We start from the raw sequence: 19,311 nt of genomic DNA, 5'->3' as shown, positions 1-19,311 counted from the left end.
CCATAAAGGCACCATACCTTGGCTGTAAAATCCAGTTCTTCTTCCTCAGAATTATTCCAGGCGCCATTACTGCCCTCTTTTTCAGAACTTCAAAAACAACGAAAAGTAAGTACTGGTCCTCTCAAATAATTCCTCAAATAAGCATTTGGTATTTTTATAAGACTCACCTTGTTGAGTATCCTTCGAAAAAGTCATCCATTGCTGTTCAAATATAAATCGACATGTTGAGATTAGATTTTGCATACTAAAAATTAACCAATACAGACATTTAACATGGAAACAGCTCATAAGAGTACAGAAGCTGAAGTGGCCAATTCAATAAGAACAGCATGAAGGAAAGTATTTACAAAACAAATGCTTTTTCAAATTATACTGAAAAACAAATCAGACATATCTACAATATCTACCATTTTTTGCTGCCGTACCTTGCTATGGATTATAAATAAATATAAAGTATATTTATAAATACAAAGAAAATCAAAAAGCATTCTCAGGAGCTATAGGTTATCCCTAGCTAGAAGAATCAGTGAATCAAAAAATGATATACTTGAGACAAAAGGAGCATTAGCAGGGCATGCTATACTACACCCCCAAGTTTTTATCAGTTCAGTGAAGGTAGTAACTCACACCTAAGACTATAGGATAGGTCAGGTCAAAAGGGATCTCTGGAAGTCTCTCAACCAACTACTTAAAGCCAGCTCAGCTTTGAGGTCAGGAAAAGTTGGTCAGGGTTTTATTCAGTCTAGTCTTGAACACCTCCAAGAGAAGGTTCACAACTTCTCTATTTTGCCATCCTTATCATGGCAACACTTTTCATCTCCAGCTAGAAACCATCTTGCTTCCATTTATACCTCTTGCCATCTTCGCTTCCTGTCAAGTATCACAGGGAAGCATCTGGCTTTGTCTTCTCATCTGCATTGGACGCTGCAGTTAGGGCCCTTCAAAGCTGCCTCTTCTTCAGGCTGAGTAAGTCCACTTTCTCAGCCCTCTCTCACAGGGCAAATACTCCTTCACAAATATGATGGCTCCCTAGAGAATTAGCTTGCTATTGATCCATCGACCTCTCACGTAGAAGGAACTCAAGGCACAGTCAAGTGAGTGCTAAACAGGGGCTGACAATCGCTTCTCTCAGTCTCCTGGCTTTGCTACTCTTAGCACAGTGCAAGCTGCAGCCCTTAGCTGCCAGAGCACCCTGCTGCCTCATGCTCAGCTTGCCTTCTGACAGGTCTGTGTCCTTTCTCAGCAGAGCTGCTCCCCTGCCGTGCAGTCCCATCATGTTTTGTAGGAAGGGGCTTTTTCACCCCAAATGGGTCTTGGTATTTGCCCCCGATGGATTTCTTAAGATGCCTGCCAGTCTATTGCCCTGGCTCATTGAAGTCCCTCTGAATGCCAGCTCTGTGCTGAAGCATATCCAACAATCGCTCTTACTTCAGATCATTAGCAACCCTGATGAGAGCGCCCTGCAGTAAATCCTTCAGGTCACCGTTCTAATGAAAACTGCAGTCTAGGAACACAATTTTTGAAGCGCTAACACCTCTTAACAACTAAAACATAATAGAAGGACTTTCTGATTCCCAGCACAGAAAGGAAAACAGACATATCTGATCTCCACATAGAAATCATAATTCCTGAAGTTTCTGAACTGTTAAATATTATAACAAAAAGAAGGTTTACTACTAACAACCTACAAATGAGTGTACAAATTTTGCCTTTCCTAAACACAGTATGCGAGAATATTCCCTGATCTGAACACAGCTTTCTGAGATGCAGTACAGTATAAATGTTCAAAGAAATCTCATGTAGAAAAAAGCTAGAGGCTGAAACTTCCCATCTGAGGGCATCTTAAATGGTTCAAATGCTAACAATCTGATTTTTGATGTTTTCCACTACAGAAAACACAGAATATTCTTAAATGCTAATGGAATCCTGCTGTATGTAAAGCTAAATAACTAACTCAGTACTATGACTCTATCTGCTAACTTTCCACGCAGAACAGAAAATTGCTGCTGTGTGGAACAGTTAAACTCTGGACGAACGACTTCAGTTACATCTTCAATGAGTACCACTAGAAGTAAGGAAAACAGCTCATTAAATTACCTACACTTTTGCTTTCAACATATAAATACTGCCAATGATCCTGCTATCCTTTAGAAGGTGAGACAGGAATTTGATGAGATAGCTTTCAGCTAGACCAAAACCACAGCCATGATGCACTGACACAGAAATGAGATCTAGTCTCCAGGGACCCGTTTCCACTTTAACTGAAGCCTATATCACCATTTCTGAGCAAGAGGAGAACAGATTACAAAACAAACAACCCCAAAACCAACACTATCACAAGTGATAAAAGCAAATGCTGAATTCAGTAATAAGGGACTCATGCAAAACATGCAAAGAAACAAAAGCTGCCCCAAATCCAGATCATCAAGATACAGATCTGCAAGATAATAAGCACCTATGATGAATAAGTATTTGTGTATCACAAGACATGTGTGGTATTTAAAATACTGCTGTGCAGAATGAATACCTTCACTCGATTCTCCTGTTCTCAGAGTCTGCTCAGGGGACCGTTGCATTTCTATATCCATTAAGGGAAAGGCATGGAAAGAACAGACAACAATGACATCAGAATAAATGCGGAATCTCACAAGTTTGGAAAATACAAAAAGCACACACACAAAGCTACAGCACTGGGAGAATGTGCTGTGACTATGACATGCATTTGTGTGCATGTGTACATCTGTGTGTCAAAAGAGAAACTGTGGAACACTACCTTGACATCAAATTCTTTCACAATAAATCTGTTACTTTTCTCTGGAGCAGAAGGTTGTCCTACTTACATGGATTTTATCACATACACATGCAGTGCTGTGGAAAAACAGCTACTATCAGAAACATACACTTAAGAGAAAGTTTAAAAGAATCATAGGATGGCTTGGGTTGAAAAGAACCTCAAGATGATTTCTCATCCCTTCTGGCTTTTCTCTGTTTCCTTAAGAGGGAATACAGGAAAAGTTTTATCTGACCTCAGGAGATAAAAATCACACAGAAGTGATAATTTACTTTTGTAAAGAGTTTTACAATGCTGAGACAATTCCTCTAATCATAGAAACACTAAGGTTGGAAAAGATTATCAAGTCCAATTGCAAATGACTCAGGGAAACACTGAACAATACACTAGTATGTGCTGCAGTGGCCAAACATACTGTCACTGCAAACATACTAGAAACAGAAATAGCACAACTACTGTTTTCCTCAAAAAGAAATTGTTACTTAAAATCTAAGAGATCGGTCATTCAATACGTTCTGGAAGCCAATCTGTACGTGATTAATAAAAGGGTTCATGTTCTGACATCCAAATAATCATGAGCAAACTTGTTGAAAAATGCTGACCTGTTCAACATTCTTCAGAATCTCCTCTTCTAATTAGAAAGTACAAAAGTAGCAGAAAGGATAAGGTCAAAATTTTAGATAGCAGAAAAATAAAACAGAAGAGCAAAAGACAATAAAAGAATTCCAAAGTGGGTATTTCTCTGGTCTCTCTCTCAACATCCCGGCTTCTCCTCTAAAGGACACTTTTAAGACTGTTACTGTGGCATATTAAAAGGACTCCCATGATTCAGGGTGTGGATGCAATCAGAGACTGCAGAATTAATTCCAATATTGTTTCTACTACGCTACTGAACTTTCTCTCTGCTCCCTCCTACTCCTCATGCTGGTGTCATCTTTAAGAGACTGAGCACAGGGAGAATCACAGAATGGTTTGAGTTGGAACAGACCTTTAATATCATCTAAATCCAACTCCCTGCTATAGGCAGGGACACCTCCCTCTAGACCAGGTTGCTCAAAGCCCCATCCACCTTTGGCTTTGAATGCTTGCAGGGAGGGAGCATTTACAACCTCTCTGGGCAACCTGTTCCAGTGTCTCATCCCCCTCACAGTAAAGAATTTCTTCCTGATATCTAGTCTAAATGTACCCTCTACTTGGAAGAAGAAACCCTCAAATCACATATTTTAAATTAACCCAGGCCTGTTAGTCCTTACAATGGGGTACCAGAGCAACTATCTACGTGCATGGAAGGTAGCAACTGAGTGGATTTGGATAAAAAAAAGTATTTCAATGATTAAACCAACTGTATCGAGCCCCACTGAAAAACAAGCAAACAAAACTTCAAAACCAAGCTACGAAGAAACTTTTTCAACCACTCTCTAGTTCAAAGTAACTGCTCCTAAGTCAAAGGAAACATCACTTGGGTCTAAAATCTATACTTCCATCTGGGATAAGTCCAGGAAGAAAAAATATGCCATGTATTCTTTGATCATATTTCTCAGTCTTTATAATAAAAAAGTAATGACTTGTGTTTGAACAGTCTGCTGCCCATCTGACACATGATTCTCACAAAACCCTTAAAAATAAGGAACAAATAAAACCTCGTACGTTGGGGCTTGAAACGTAAACTGCAAGGCAATCTCATTCATACTAAAATAGCAACTTTCTAAGATTCATTTAGGGCAATTTGAGCTTATAAACGCTGCCTGGATTTTACAAATTCATTGAAGGAATGTATTTCTTTTATTTACAAGGCAATGAGAAAATGTAACAGTTTTTCTGGATCACAAAGTCTTTCTCAGTTGTTTTTTTTTTTCTTTTTTAAATAAAAGTAATTGAAAAAAACATTATTTGATTATAAATCAAACCATGTCCAAAAAGATACGGTGTATACAAACAATGTACTGTGTACAAATGTACAAACAATGTACTGTGTACAATTGCTTATGAAGTTATTTTTCCAAGACAATTTTTGTTACGTCTCCACAACACAAACAAAAGCAATTGTAATTGAAGGTGAGAAATTATGTCTCCCAAAAAAGGAGCTTTATGCAGGTGAAACTATTAAAATTAAAACAAAGTGACAGAAATCCAGTGGTAATCAACAAAAGATGCATCTTCTTGCAATTCATCTGCTGCTTCGCTGCTACAGAAGATAAAACTACTATTTGGGATGAAACTACAGCTTTTGCAATTGGATTTTCTGAACAACAATCTAAATGAGCATCTCTAAGAAAAATTGCACACCCATAAAACAAGGCTACTTTAACCTATTTTGTTTCTTCTCTTCCCTCCTCCCCCTTGCTAAAGGGACAATTTAAATAAATGGGCAACTTGATGTGCTGAAAGTGACAACTGTATGAGCAGATGGATGTAGTGCACACAAATCACAACTGTCCCCACAGCCTGTGGAGATGCAGTGTAAACTAGCAGCAAGCAAACACATTCATAACACTTCTTATTACAGTCCACCTGATGCTTCCACTGAAGTCCACACTGAGCACGGTGAATTTAAAAGATGCAAACCAACCTAAGGAAGGGGCCACCACGATTCTGCCCATTAGCTCTACCACAGTGAAGTATCCTACCTCCTCTGCTCGAAGCAGCTGCACCCAACGTAAAGCCAGCAGCTCTTGCCTGGTGAGGAGTCACTGGCACAGGGATGCCTCCTTTAGCACCTGCAGAAGCTTCCCCTGCGTTCTCATGGTCTGCATATTCTGCCAGTGTTTTACTAAGACTATGGAGAGCAAAAAAGGAAATGAATTTGGGAAAAATAATCCCATAGCTACATAAACACTTAATGGGATAATAAGAGCCTTACACTATCCATCCTAAACATAACCATTATACTATCCATCCTAAACATAACCATAGCCAAAACAATTATCATATTCAGTAAGTGTAACATACTCTACTTTTTGCAAACCGTAACATACTCAAATATAATGGACACATCTATTTTATAGATGCACATCCAGATCTATGAAGTTATTTACTTCTGCTCGGTACCCTTTGCAGTCCAGTTTTTACAAATACAACCACTCTTATGAATGAACACCCATGGGTAAAATACTTATGTGTAGGAGGAGTTAAACTGCTTAGTAATTTAACAAAAGAAATAACAGCTAGATCTCCTCTGAAACAAAACAGGTGGTTCCTGCTCAGTGGAACTGAAGACAGTAATAACAAGGGTTCTGTTTTGAGAAGAATTTACAAACATTTCAGTTTTTCAAGTTGAACTTCTGCGTCTGTGGGCTACAGACACATTTTAATAGTGTATAGCAGGCAGACATCAGCTTAGAAACAAACACTTGAAATCTTACAGAGAATTTTGAGCAGAAGCCCTTTTCTCAATTTTCAAATTAACACCAGACACATGAACAGTATACGTGAGAAGATGTCAATGAACACATCTTCAAAATAGCACCGTTAAACTTGGTGCTGTTACCAAAAAGGTTCAAACTCAACACTGATAACTAAAAACCTAGCAATAAATTTAAAAGTTTACCTAGCATTTCCATGAATGATAGCATAGTCCTCAGCTGTCCATCCATTAACGTCTTTATGGAAAATTTCAGCACCATAGCGAAGAAGCATTTCTACCAACTTAAGCTCCCCACCGGCCGCTGCAGTCATAAGTGGGGTTCTACAGCATCCAAAATACAAGACAAACCATACAATTTAGTCAGACATTGTAATTATTTTAATTCCCATTTGCTCAATCTCAAAGAAAATCACTTTATGAAAAAAAAGCTTCTATATTAACAACACTTGCATACAAACTTGGCATCAATTTGAAAAACTCTCTCTGGCATAACAGCAATGTTGCTGGCACAATAGCAATTTTCCTGCCACAGCGGCTACCAGAAACAATGTTTTCTTGCAGTTCTCAATGCAGAAAACATGCAATAATGCATGTCACCTGCCAAGCTGAGACCTGCTTTCGCCAGTCACTCAACGAGCTCTTTCTCTGTGTCTTTCTACTTCAATGCTCATTCCCATCCCTCCCATCAGTCCAACCTGAAGACAACTAAGGTGACCTGCAGAGTTTAGACCATCTCCTCACCTTTCACACAGATCTCGAGTGTGAACATCAGCTCCTTTTTTAAGAAGGAGCTCTACCATTTCTTTGTGATTTTCAGAGATAGCAAGAGTAAGAGGAGTACATCCGTCCTGAAAGAACAGAAATAATTCAAGTTAAAAATCAAAAGAAACAAACAAAAAATCTACAATAAAAATATCAATGCAACTTTTTGAACTTCTCTATTGAATATCGAAATGTACCTTATTCTGAGCATTGATACGGGCACTGTGCTCAATTAACATCCCTGCTAGAAATGTGTTAGGAGTTACAGCAGCCAAGTGAAGGGCAGTGTTGCCACCAGCATCTGCCAGGTTCGGATCAGCACCATGCTCTAGCAGGATCACTGCACATCTTTCTTTCTGGCATTGTACTGCCTGGAAACAACACACACACACACACAAAAAAAAAAAAAAGGTAAAATTTCCAGCAGTCATATTTCACTGTGTCACTACTACTACAACTTCCCATTCCTGGAATATAAAAGCATCTGCCAAGATTAGCTAGCACATGCCAAAGCCACACTGATTACAGCATGCATGCTTCTACACAGACTTACTTAAAGAATCTGGAAAGACATCATTTAATACATAATCAATAATTCCTACTTGCAGCAACATAGTATGTTCTACTTACCTTCATCAGTGGAGATCTGTTATCACTGTCAAAAAGATTTAGCTTACACTTGTTTTCTACTAGAAACGTAACGACATCCTCACGTCCATTTGCACAAGCAAGATGCAGTGGTGTCCTAAAAGTGAAACGTGTAAATTGAAACAGACAGCTAAATAAATATTTTCACTCTGTGGTACATGAACAGGGCAAATTGCATTTCTTTATCCCAATTACCTCCCAAAATAAACAAAATAAAATAAAAACAAGCTTATTCCATTACCAGCGTGCACCAAACCATGTCCCTTAGTACAACATCTACATGTTTCTTGAACACCTCCAGGGACGGTGACTTTACCACCAACCTGGGCAGCCCATTCCAGTGCACAACCACTCTCTGGAGAGGCTTATCCTAGCATCCAACGTGAACCTCCCCTGGTGCAAGCTGAGGCTGTTCCCTCTTGTCCTAACAGCTCCCATCACGGGCAGGCTGATGAGTACCCTCCATAAGACCAGCTTCCTCCAAGGCAGAGAAGATGAGGACGAAATAACAGGCAGAACGTCAAATAACTCATCATGCCTTGTCACAGACATGGAACAACTCGAGGGTGACTGTCCCCACTGAGAAATTCCCAAATAAGTATACAAGATCCTTCACCTCCGAACAGAAGCCTGACAATATTGATCTGAGCACTGTATTTATTATTTATTTAGCACAGTGTACCGCAAAGAGCTCGAATGAGTAATTTAACTGTAACAAACACAACTTTGTGCAGGAGCCCCTCCTCACCCAAAAGCAGCCGTTACCAAGCACTGGGGAATATGACAACCTAAAGGAACCACCATCAGCTTCGCAAGCAAGAAAGCCTTCATGAAGCCAGCAGCCTTATCGCTGCCTTTTCTCACCAGCCCCCAACAGAGCTCCCAGCTCGGAGGAATGCCGAGCAGCCCTACGAGGGATCCAGGCCGGGAGGGCACATCGGAGCGGCCTCTACCGGCCGTCCCAGCCACGCACGGCCCCCGTTAACAGCAGCCCTCTGTGCCCAGGTCATGCAGCGGGGATCCCGGCCCGGCCCGCCGCCCTTACCGCTGCGCCTTGTCGCGCTCGTCGATGTCGTGCTTCTTCAGTCCTTGCTGCACCAGGGCCAGGTCTCCGGCGGCGGCCCCTCGGTGCAGCTTGGTCAGCTCCTTCCGGCGGATCTCGTACGCACCGGCGGAGCACGCCGAGGCGGCGCTGCCGGGCGGCGGATCCCGTTTTTTCTTCTTTACGAAGCTGAGTATCTTCTTCATGTCGTCTTAAAACACTGCCGGGCCGAGCCCCGAGCAGGACGCGGAAACACGGCGCACGCTCAGGAAGCCGCGGCCCAACCCACAGGCTGCAGGGCAGCCTCAGGCTCCCAGCCGGAGCCGGGAGCCCCACGTATGCGTTATACGTGCGATATTAAGCGATGCTAAGCGATATGAAGCGATACTAAGCGATACCAAGAGGATACACACCCGCGGAGAGCAGGAGTGTGCGCGTCTGTAGGCTCGGCTGCCTCAGAAAGCGGTTGGCAACGGTGTGTCCTGGGGCCGTTGCCTTTGGAATAGTCACGGGGATAACCGTCTGCAGGGTTATTTCTTGCCCTACTTGTGGGTATTATTTAATAGGGATCTCAAAGCACGCGTTTTTAACCTGTTACTAAACCAGTTGTCAGCTTTCTGTCTTCAGTTTTCCCATCTTCCCCTCCCCCCCTCCACCTTTGTTCATACTGTTTATTAAATCTTTAATATGGGTGATTTTGAATAATATTTTAAATTCATTCCTGTTAAAAACAAATAGTTCCATTTAATTTTTATTTTTCTTCAGAAATTGGTATTTCCTGTCACAGTTCCTCATATTCTCAGTGTGTTCTCTTTGGTAATCTGGAGCTTTCTCTAAGAACCATTGAGCAATTGCTATTCCTGTTGCTGTCTGCGTGAGGTGATTCCTCTTCTCTTACCCAGTACTAGATCCACGTAGCACAGTAAGATTTTCAAGTAAGGGCTTAAGTGTGGCTTAAGTGTTGCGTAAGCATTGGCATTTGGGTTAGTCTGCTAAAGACTCACCTTTCCTTTGACATAACAATACGGCTGGATAATTTAGCTCACAATCCTTGCAGCTCTGGGGTACAAAATGGCAGTCTGAAGCTCTCTTTTTGCAGTCTTTATTTTTCCCCTATTAAATCACTGTGTGTATTTTGCTTATTGAAGAGTAACAATGGCAGTAAAGGCTTGTGTGCTGCGTGTTGTCTGGTCATAGAATCTTTTAATCATAGAATGGAATGGCCTGGATTGAAAAGGCCCACAATGACCATCTAGTTTCAACCCCCCTGGATATAGCCACATCCAGCCTGGCCTTGAATGTCTCCAGGGATGGGGCATCCTCAACCCCCTTGGGCAACCTGTTTCAGTGAGTTACCACCCTCTGTGTGAAAAACTTCCTCCTAATATCTAACCTAAACCTCCCCTGCCTTAGTTTCAAACCATTCCCCTTGTCCTATCAGTATCCACAGGTGATTTACTACGCCTGATTTGCAGCTGATGTGTTTACAAGCTGGGAAATCTGGCTGGGCAGATAGCATGTTTCTGCATTGCTTGCTCCAGGGCTTTGAAGAGAACTGGGCAGTTGCAGGTAGAGACTATAGCAGCTCCAGCTCTGTCTAGGTTGGAGAGCTGGAGCTGAGGTGGTGCTTTTGATGTTACACTCTTGCTTCCCTATGCAGCCAATGTGTATGCTTAAATACAGTTTTGCTTGTTCCTGGTCCAGTCTGAAGCTCTCACACTGTATCTCATGCACATGGTCTGTTAATCCTCAGCTGGATTAACAGCTAGTTTCTATTGATAATGCTGAAAGAATTCCTTTTGGCTTACTCTAAATGAAAAAGATGCAGCTATGCTTCCCATTTTAACAATGAAAATTAAGAATAGGTTTCAAGATTGAAAAAAGAAATATATCATTTATTTGCTTTCTTTATGACTTCATTTTCAGTTGACATAAATACATGACTTGCAGATTTTCAAATGGAATATATGGAGTTGCAACTAAAAGTTTGATCATGTCTCTCTACCAGACCTCTACAAGTCTCATTTTACCAGAGAGAAATATCCTCCTTCTTACTTGTGTCACCGCTTCTGGCAGTAAATACATTTGTGAGTGACTGTTTTTCAAGGCTGAAGCACAGGAAGAGTAAAATTTCATCAAAACTGTGATCAAAACCTGGAGTTCTCACTGAGAATGGCAATCACTGCCATTAAAGCAGCCTCATGTGGTTGTTTCACAGAAACAAGATCACATATCCCACTAGTTTTGTGGGTTTTTTGGTCTCTTTTTTACATGCTTTAATAATAAAGACTAAAAATTAAGTTTTGTTATTTTGTATATGCAGTGTTTCTTCCTGAAGTTCACACCTTATTGCCACTCTTGCCAGTATCAGTACAGCACAGGGCCTGCAGTCACCTCCCTACCTCCCCAGACCAAATCCATGAATCATTTGCTTCTCATAGGCCTCAGATGAAAATACTATTTTATAACAACTCTAACCACGTTAAGGACAGTGAGACACTTTAAGTCAGTGCTGTGCAGTTCTACAAACTTGGCAAATACCTCTAATGCAGGAGGAATGTCTAACGTGCAGCCTGAGGTCTTCGATACCACAACTAAAGCAGATCTAAACCTGAAAATACTTACACCAGCATGTTAGTGTAAACCCTTACCTTCTCTAGTGTTAACTACGGCTTGCCATAGCATCGTGGCAAGTCTCAAAACCACAAACGTGGGGAAATAACGAATGGCAGGATTTTCAGAGTAGCCTATGGTCAGCACAGCTTGGGAATTCAGCTCTCCTAGGCCCTCCAGGAAAATGTCATCATGCATTTTCCTCACAGAATTACTTAACTAGTCTCAGGAGCTTGCAAAACCCACAGAGGTTTTTAACTAGCTTACTGAAGCAAAGGCTTGAAGGTTGTCCTGAGGGGCTTCATTCGTTTTGCTTTGTTGCTGAGCTGTGGTTTCCAGTCTGTCACTTCCAGCCTTGAGCCTGAAAGAGAGACAGGCCTTGCTGTGGACATTCACAAGAGCACAACTTCTGAAAGAGCAGTCTTTATGGAGGGAAACTGACAACTTCTACTTTCAAAAACTCACGTTACTTAATTGCATTCCCTTCTATTAGAATTCAAAAAATAGCTTTTGAAAGGAACATGCACACAATTCTCCCAGCATGGAAAAAGCAACTTCTTGATTGGCAGCCCTCCTAATTACAGGTTAGTAAAACAAGGCAACCAACTTTCATATCACTGAATCTACCCTGCTGAAACGATGCTCAGTGTGCTACAGCAACCTGAGCTCATGCCCCCACTGTAACCTTAAGCTGCTCATAGGAGCAGACACGGAATGCAGCAGCCCCATTCCTTCCCAGTCACTGTCATAGCTGAGTGCACGCTGAAGCATCCTGAGCTACAGAAATGTCCCAGAGAAGGAATCAGCTCTCCACTCTGGGTTGTTACAGCAAAGACCTGAGCACCACTCTCTGGGAACTACGTGGAAACTTAGGACGGACATGGAGAAACCTCAGAGTCCAGAGCTTTGATGTGAGTATATGGCTTGTGTTGTCGTGTAATTTGGTGCCTGTTTACATTAAACATCCCCAATATGGCTGCAGTCTTTCATGTGGCACAAGCTTAGCAAACGGGCCAATTCACAGTTGGGCATCGAAGGCAGGAGCTTGGGCTCCTCCTAGAATCAGGGATGGGGAGAATTCAGAAATACCCATTGCTCATCCACTGTTAGGTTCATGTCAGCTTCAGTGCAGAAACCTGCAGGGGGAGCAAAGTGTTTCTGTGTATCCACTAGAAGGCTGTTTCTAACACACTGCTTTGCCCCTCCAGCTTGTGAAAAGCACCCAGGCCTGCTAGCAGCATTATGTACCTTGAACAGCTGGCCTAGAGCTTAAGTATTTCAAGGTGTCATTGTTCAGAAGCATAAGGCAGAGGCAGCAGCAGAGGGAAGTGGGTCCAGAGGTGACAAGCCTAGAAGTAAGCAAGCCAAGAAGTAAGCAAGCCAACAGGGGTCCCTGCACATCCTTCAGAGAAAGTACCTCAGAGTACTGGGGAGATTCAGTCTTCCTCTTGCTCTGCTCCTGCTGCGGGCAGGGCACCTATGAAGAATGGACAAAGTGAGACACATTCAGTCTCTTGCAGTGAGTTTTCCTAAGTCTGTTAAGCCCTGTCATCAAAGCTTTGCCATGCTCTCTGTGGGGAAGTGCAGCTGCAAGCTTTGTTAAAAATTGTTGGTATCTAGCTTTACAACGTGAGTTTTCCATTTATCATGTTCTGTGTTTTTTTCCAAGATTGTAATAGGACCCTCTGTCAAAAGAAGCCCAACTCTATGCAGAGAGATGTGCATAATCAGGCAGAGCTTTCTAAAGAACAGCACCTGTTGCAGAACGGCGGGAGAAAAGCAAACGATCACACCTGTCATTGACATATGATCAGCTAATCTCGTTTATTCCTTGGCTGCGTGTACATTTATAATATGGATAATTAGCTCATACATATTGCAAAAGTGGAGCTCATCATTGGTTCCCAATTACATACCATCCCCAAGTATCTTTGCAGCTTCTTGTTATCATCCTGAAAGCTACTCCCTTGCTGAGTTCACAGAACCATGGCTAGTTTCTCACCATCCCAGGGCATCCTGTTGTTCTCACTGTCCTTGCAGGTGTTATGGCTGCTTGATTAACTGCACCGTGTTTATGACCCTTCTCAGCTAACTAGCTGTAAAAAACACTCTCTACATTTCCCCCGTTTTCTTTTAGGCTGAAAAGGCTCAGTTTACCGACCGACTAACCATATTTAACAAACAATTCAGTTCATTTGTTCAATTAGTTCTCATGTAGTTTTATCCTGCTCTGTAGCTGCTGCTCTGTGAACTCCTTATCTTGATCCATGGCTGCTGCTCCATAAAATTCTTCTTGTATTACAACAATTTCAAGATACTGCCTATAGAATAACAACACTACTTATATTAATAACATAACTATGATAACTCAATCAAGGCCTTGATTGACAATACTCTAAAAGTGAAAAAAGAGACAAGTCAAATACAACATAACAACATTACTGTTAAACCCACTAAAAAGAACAAATATGTTTGTACTGCAACCTAAGTTTCTGCAACCTGAAAATAAATCTGTGAGGGTCCCATTGTGTTAATCTGTAACTGATTTGGAAAAGTCTTCAATTTTCATATACTCTGATACATTGATTTTTTAATGACCACTAAAATTTGTGCAATAAATGCTTTTAAGATGCTCATAACCATGCTCTACTGACTGAGTTATCCGGGCTAATAATTGATTAATGATCATGCAATTTAATGGAATAGCATGTCAAATAGAACCAATTTTAGAGGAAAAATGTACTAGAGTATCACTAGGGGCATTATTACTTACTGACCCTTGAGAAACAGCAAACCATGTTGGTGGTGGATGCGACAGGTAGTGCCAGCAGGGCGTCCCCTGCTTCAAGGTGCACCTTTCCTCTCTCACCCATCACAGATTCTCTCCTGCATTCAGGGTCTGAAGGATTTCTTCCAGTTGTACACCATATCCGCATGGCCAGTGCATGATATAGAGCCCAAGTGGAACACCTGCTTGGAAAACAGAATAAACTATCAAATTTAGTTCTATTAGCGTGCACTTTTGTCTAAAATGATGCATGGTTATATTTTCAAGTCCCAATTAGTTGGATGTAAGAGAGGTATCTATTCTATGATACAGGGTCATCTCTTTGTCTGGGATTCCTATCCAGGTTTTGTCTTTGCAAATTAAGAAAAGCTAATTAATAGGATAATAACATCGTAACCAAACAGTACTAAAACACCGAGAGAGCTGTTCCTGTACATTCTAGCATGGATTACATCAAATCCTGTTTAATACACATCTGATCTATTACTAAAATAGAAGAAGCACACAACATCCTAGCTAATGCCTAAAACTCTAATTCTTGAGACTGCATTGGTAAAACAGAAAATCACACACTATGTCAAACTATTACTAATATTATCTATAACAAAGAGTTACATATAACTCTTTGTTATATATATATATAACTCTTTGTTATATATATACTATAACTCTATACAAAGAGGCTGTTAAGATGTGTAGAGGGAAAATCAGAGAGGCAAAAGCCCAGTTTGAAACTAAGCTGGCCACTGGGGTAAAAACAAACAAGAAACCCTTTTACAAGTACATCAGCTGTAAGAGGAGGACAAAGGGGAATCTCCATTCTTTACTGGACGAGGCTGGGAATGTGATTACAGAGGGTAAGGAAAAGGCAGAGGTTCTGAATGCCTTCTTTACGTCTGTCTTTAAAAGTCGTCTCGGTCCTTCCCAGGGCTCCCCACGCTCTGACCTGGTAGTCTCGGCTGGGGAGCAGACTGAACCCCCTGTGATTCTTGAAGAAGCGGTCAGGGAATTACTACTCCAACTGGACTGCCACAAGTCCATGGGTCTGGATGAGATTCACCCGAGAGTGCTGAAGGAACTGGCGGAGGTGATCGCTGAGCCGCTTTCTGTTATCTTTCAGCGCTCCCTATTAACGGGTGAGGTGCCGGAAGACTGGAGGCTTGCCAACGTGACTCCCATTTACAAGAAAGGTTGTAAGTGTTAGCCTGACCTCGGTGCCAGGGAAGGGAATGGAACAAATTGTCTTGAGGGAGATCACAAGGCAGGTGTGGGATGACCAGGAGATCAAACCTAGCCAGCATGGGTTCATGACGGGCAGGTCCTGCTTGACCAATCTGATCTCCTTCTATGATCCTGTGACTCGTCTAATAGATGAAGGAAAGGCTGTTGATGTGGTCTACTTAGACCTCATCAAAGCCTTTGACACTGTCTCCCATGCTGTTCTCCTACAAAAGCTGGCAGCCCGTGGCTTGGATGAGTACACTCTTGGCTGGGTAAGGAGCTGGCTGGAGGGCTGGGCCCAGAGAGTGGTGGTAAATGGAGTTAAATCCAGTTGGAGACCAGTCATGAGTGGTGTTCCCCAGGGGTCAGTGCTGGGACCTGTCCTCTTCAACATCTTTATTGATGACTTGGATGAGGGCATTGAGTGCACCCTCAGTAAGATCGTGAATGACACCAAATTGGCAGGGAGTGTCAATCTGCCTGAGGGTAGCGAGGCCCTGCAGAGGGATCTGGATAGTCTGGAGAGCTGGGCGAAAGCCAACAGGATGAGGTTCAACAAGACCGAATGCCGAGTTCTGCACTTTGGCCACAACAACCCTGGGCAGCGCTATAGGCTTGGGGCAGAATGGCTAGAGGATTGTGTTGAGGAAACGGACCTGGGGGTACTGATTGATGCTCGGCTGAACATGAGCCGACAGTGTGCCCGGGTGGCCAAGAAGGCCAACGGCACCCTGGCTTGCATCAAAAAGAGTGTTACTAGCAGGAACAGAGAGGTAATTGTCCCCCTGTACTCAGCATTGGTGCGGCTGCACCTTGAGTACTGTGTTCAGTTTTGGGCCCCACACTGCAAGAAAGACATTGCGGCCCTGGAACGCGTTCAGAGGAGGGCTACAAAGCTGGTGAGGGGTCTGGAGCACAGGCCGTATGAGGAGCAGCTGAGGGAGCTGGGATTGTTCATCCTGGAGAAGAGGAGGCTCAGGGGAGACCTTATAGCTCTCTATAACTTCCTGAAGGGGGGTTGTAGTGAGCTGGGGGTTGGCCTCTTCTCTTGTGTAATCAGTGATAGAACTAGAGGGAATGGTTTTAAGCTGCGTCAGGGGAGATTCAGGCTGGACATTAGGAAGTATTACTTTTCGGAAAGAGTAGTCAGGCATTGGAATGCACTGCCCAGGGAGGTGGTGGAGTCACCAACCATGGGAGTGTTCAAGAAACACTTGGATGTGGTGCTGAGGAATATGATTTAGCCAGGAAGTATTGGTAATGGTTGGACTAGATGATCTTCTAGGTCTTTTCCAACCTTGATAATTCTGTGATTCTGTGATTCTATAACACAGCAAGTTTCAAAGCAATACCACTAAGTAAGAAACACACAATTACAATTACTATGAAGGCTGGATGCTATTTTCTGCCTTCAGATGAGACCAAACATATCATGCTGGAACCCACGTAGGGCCAGTCCCTGTGGAAATACGAGCATATTCATGACCCCAAGTTGTCAGTGGTAGGGGACTGTCCCAAAGTCCCCTAGGCAAACGTCCCCAGTCTTGTTGAACTAAGTGTACCTTATGGGACAGGAAACGTGTTCTGCTGCAGGAAAGGGCTGTACCTGCTATGGTGGTTCTGTTAGAGTTTTAAGCATTCAGAAGTTACGTTGATGAAAAGCAAGATGAAAAGGGGTAGTGAAAGATGCAGCATTTTCCAAATTGCATTATGTTTCCCCAAAATATTTTTCAGAGATCAGTGCTGAGAGCTTGAGCAGCAATGGTGCAGCCTGTTAATTCTTTCTATATGATGGATCAATTCTTTTTGCTACTGTTACCCCTATACAAGGATTGTCAGGTGTTAGAAAGAAAGGGAAAGAGAAAGTCTTGTAGCATAATTTGGTTATAATTGTTCCTGGCCATTTGTTTTTCCTGTACTTCTGGGCTTTCAGAGTTCATCTCTGTTATGGCTGCGTTTGAGCAGTTGAAGGTCTTCGGGGAAACAAATACAACCCTGCCACCCTACACAAAGGATGTTCATCTGAGACATGAATTGTCTGCGTCCCAAGGAGATGAATGGATTTTTATTGAGTATCACTGCTGAGGAATGCAAGGCTTGATCTATTCTCTTGGAAGGTTTCTGCAGTAGTTTGGCTGCAGTCCATTTGTTGGAAGGAGATGATATGGCTCTCTGGGATGGAAAGGCTTTTCCAGGTTATAAATAGCAGTACTGTAACAGAGAGCAACTGATGCTCTTTGGAGAGTGATGTTTCTAAAACCCTGAAGACCTCATTCAGCCACACAGCTTCTCTGCTTGGTTTGACTGAGTACTGCTGGGGGGCTGCTGCTGTTAGTAATATGGTCTCTCTGGGGCAAGGTAGAAATATTCTGGAGCTCCAGTCCTGGAAAGAAGCAACATAGGTTTTCAGGTACGTGTCTCTTGGCTGCAGGAGGACTTCTTTTTCATGTAGACTATGGAAAGGCACTTTAAAAGAGTAAGTGGAGGACCAGCATGGCATTTTTCACAGGAAAACATACTCAGAGCTGGCACATCTCCTTGTTGTAGTCCCAGGCCCATGAGCAGCTCTGCAGCTCCATGCCTTCTGTGTGCACAATTCAGGCACCACGGTGTAAACGTGTGTGTTGTGCTGAGGGCTGGTGCAGTCTGAGGTGTAAGAATCAAAATTCCTTTTAGGTGAAGTATTTGAACTATGTGAAGAATTTGGGGATTGTTTTCTTCAGTAGTTATTTAAACATTGTCTGCAGGGGGGGTGTGGGTGTAGGAAGCAAGTCTTTGGGGAGCAAGTGGAGTAATCAGGCACTTTGTAGCTGCTACTCAAAAAACGCCTTCACTTTTCTCTCTGTGGCTTCTTGTTCTAATGGTCTAATCTCCCTGCGATTGCTTCTTGTGTTCAGGAGTGTTTGAAGGCTCAGGACTCAGTGTCATGGTATGTCATGCACATCCTTATGTACATGGTGAGGCTTGAGGTCTGTGATACGGTGTGGGTAAGGGGCTGGTCTTTCAACACTCTGTGCCTTGCAATCCTAATCTCATTTCTTGCAATGAACTCTGAAATCCCTGCTGGTAGATAAAGCTTCACCTTTGTTTTAGCCCTGTTTTGTTTGTGGTGGGAGTCCAAGACAAGGAAGTCAGTGGCTTTTTTTGCTACTGCTGCACTGTGTAGGCCCTGGAAGCTGCTGATTTGTTTACAGTACTCAGAGGTCATTCATGGTGTTAATGAAAATAGGGCTAAAACTCATCTTGGTGCTGGGCATTGAAAGTTTAGCCAACAACTCTTCCTTACATCCTGTGTGTTATCTCTAACTCCAGCCACAGGGTTTCTTTCACTACATATGAATCATGCAAACCCATGTTGGCTGGTGGCCATTTAGTTTCTAGTTGAATGTCCACAGGGAATTAGGCATTGTGATTATGTGGCTGCTGTGGTTCTATCCATTCCTGCAGGAACTTACCTGCTCGTTAGCTCATTTCAGGTAAGCTGGAGAGAACAGCAGTGGCATTGGATCTACTTGATTTCCATCAGTATCATGTTAGTGCAGAAGGATTCCTTTACTGCTGCTTCATTGTAGAGAAGTCTGTACTGTGAGCTTAACCATTTGCAGACCTCAGAGAAGCCACCATAGGAAGCCATGCCAAAGACTTAGGTTTCTAGGCATAAAAATAGCTTTGATTGTGTTTTTATCGATACACAGTAAAAGCAATTTGTTCAACAAATCCATTCATCAAATTATCACCAAAATCTACATGTTAGCAGCTTTTTGAAGGACCTTAGTTGGACTCAGATATTGGTTTTGGAGTGCTATTGGGTCCATGGTTCCAAGGAGGATGCTGTGTGTTAAAAGGCATGGGCTGTAAAAGGGGGATTTTCAAGAGGAAGGTAGATAGAATTTCTTTTCAGTGTAGTTGTAACACAGCAATAAGGTTTGTGCTGTTGACTGTAAGGGCAAATAGGTGTGTTTCACTTTGAGACAAACCCAGAGCACCTCTGGATGTCTGAGAGGTGCAGGACTGAGTGCTGTGGTTGGACAGGCCTCAGCCCAGATGACTGCTCTCTTCCTCATCTGGATGGAGAAAGGTCC

At 42.6% G+C, this 19,311-nt stretch overlaps 1 pseudogene across 1 annotated transcript in view; it reads right to left on the bottom strand.

The window, feature by feature from the left end:
* Positions 1-8,862, bottom strand: part of LOC146757099 (uncharacterized) — a 47,475-nt pseudogene extending 38,613 nt beyond the window's left edge. Inside the window, exons 1-9 of the transcript XR_014936947.1 lie at positions 8,611-8,862; positions 7,548-7,662; positions 7,115-7,288; positions 6,897-7,003; positions 6,339-6,476; positions 5,419-5,567; positions 2,528-2,578; positions 168-201; positions 18-87 (exon numbers count right to left, since the gene is read on the bottom strand). The product of XR_014936947.1 is annotated as an uncharacterized LOC146757099 (transcript). The remainder of the gene's footprint in view (positions 1-17; positions 88-167; positions 202-2,527; positions 2,579-5,418; positions 5,568-6,338; positions 6,477-6,896; positions 7,004-7,114; positions 7,289-7,547; positions 7,663-8,610) is intronic.
* Between the last annotated feature and the right edge of the window lie 10,449 nt (positions 8,863-19,311).

This window comes from Coturnix japonica, chromosome 24 (genome assembly GCF_054131305.1).
Source record: "Coturnix japonica strain WE chromosome 24, WE-NBRP24, whole genome shotgun sequence".
Lineage (NCBI taxonomy): Eukaryota > Metazoa > Chordata > Aves > Galliformes > Phasianidae > Coturnix > Coturnix japonica.
Note: the sequence above shows the minus strand (reverse complement) of the source record. Positions and strands in the feature narration are given on the sequence as shown.